The sequence below is a fragment of the Chrysochloris asiatica genome, unplaced genomic scaffold (assembly GCF_000296735.1).
Source record: "Chrysochloris asiatica unplaced genomic scaffold, ChrAsi1.0 scaffold00426, whole genome shotgun sequence".
In the NCBI taxonomy this organism is placed as follows: domain Eukaryota; kingdom Metazoa; phylum Chordata; class Mammalia; order Afrosoricida; family Chrysochloridae; genus Chrysochloris; species Chrysochloris asiatica.
This window is the reverse complement of record NW_006408944.1, coordinates 233,440-235,158: the sequence shown is the minus strand read 5'-3', so window position 1 is coordinate 235,158 and position 1,719 is coordinate 233,440.

Here is a 1,719-nt window from a genome sequence, read left to right as displayed (position 1 = left end):
CATTTAAACATTTAAACAACCAACTAAAGGTCATATTCTGCAAGCCTGCCTCTTGGCTACCAGTACACAGCTCTTCTCTTTCCATGAGTCTGGAGTCCTCAGTTGGTATATTTCTCCATGTCATCTTCTCTGTTTCCAACTCTGGTGTTCCTGTATCTCTGGATAAGGTCCCACATTCTGTTCATGCTCTTCTCCCTTGATGGTCCTAGGGTCATTGTTCCTGGACTGTAAGATTAACTACTTCCCTTCTGTATGTTACAAAATGCCTTCCTTTACAGTTGGAACAATGGCAATCTATCATGATAACAATGATTCACTATTGAGACACAAGAGTCTTATCCCCATCTCCTTTCACCAGACCTGTCTAGACTTGATGAAAACTATTCAGTGGGGAGTCAACCTTCCTCCACACATGGGGAAACTAAACTCCCTCTTGAAAATATATGTCAGTTACTTCATGTCTTTATTGCCCCTCTCCCTGCACCCCAACTCCCATTTTTGGTAGCCAGTGTCTAAGTTGCCTGTCCCTACCAATCCTGTGTACAGAGTGGATAGGATTGATCTTTGATGTGAAGATTTCTTCCCTCTCAATTGGTATTTTGAGCTACTATCTCCATAAGAATAAATACTCTGGTAGTGCAGTAGTTATGAATCAGGCTGCTAACCTCAGGGTCAGCAGTTTGAAACTAACACCTGTTCCATGCGAGAAAGATGAGGCTTTCTGCTCCCATCAAGATTTACAGCCTTGAAAACCCTGTACAGGGTCACTACAAGTTAGAACTGACTCCACAGCATGTAACAACAACAACAACCATAAGTATAGGTCAAGTTCCTCCAATTGTAGCAATTTACACTTGTTTCCTTTATCAATTTTTTTATTATTATTATTCCTCTAGTCGAGTTCTGATCATCAAGCTATTGAAGCTAGTTTGGATGGGTATTATCTGCAAGTTTGAGTGTTCTTGTGTGTCTCCCCTCACTTCATATCAGCTGGATGCTTCACTCTCAGTTATAGCCCTCCATATGTCCTTGTCCATGGGCTCAGGAGTACCCAGGTCTCACCATACTTCAGACCAACCAGCACTTCCTCTTCTCTTTCTCATCTCCAGGTTGATAGAAATCTATGAAACATGGTTAAATTAACCTCATATCTTGAAGAAAAAGCTATAGTTAAAAAAAGCTATAGGCTTCCAGTTCTGCATGACAGCCAGGAAAGTCAGGTAGGGGAGGGCTCTGGTGAGAAAAGAGGGAGATCTCACAAAGGAAACGTTCATATACCAGACCCATGGCTTTTAAACTATCATAAGATCTGGTATTTCAGTCTCTTGAACTCGCATTTTTGAGAAATTGCGCTTCTAAGGAAAAAGAAAGGCATTTTGGGACTCCCCTGTGGGACCACGGGTTGCTCCTGTGACTGCAGAGATTAGAGGGCGGGGCTAAGGCCAGCCCATTAGGAGAGCAGCTTTTCCAGCAGGAGGAAGAAAGAGGGTCCCTGGAAATAAAGGGAGCCACAAGGGACGATATAGCTCCCCCTCAAAACCTCCCTGCCCTGGCTTGATATCTCAGTAACAATCAGGCAGGGCAGCTCACCCATGCACAGAGAGAGGGAGAAAGGCAGCAGCTTTTTTATGTCATCCACCATCCCCCATCCCTGCATCTAGGCCCCCTGCCCCTACTCCTAGCTAGCAGCAGGGATAATCCAGCCGCTGCCCTGGCAGG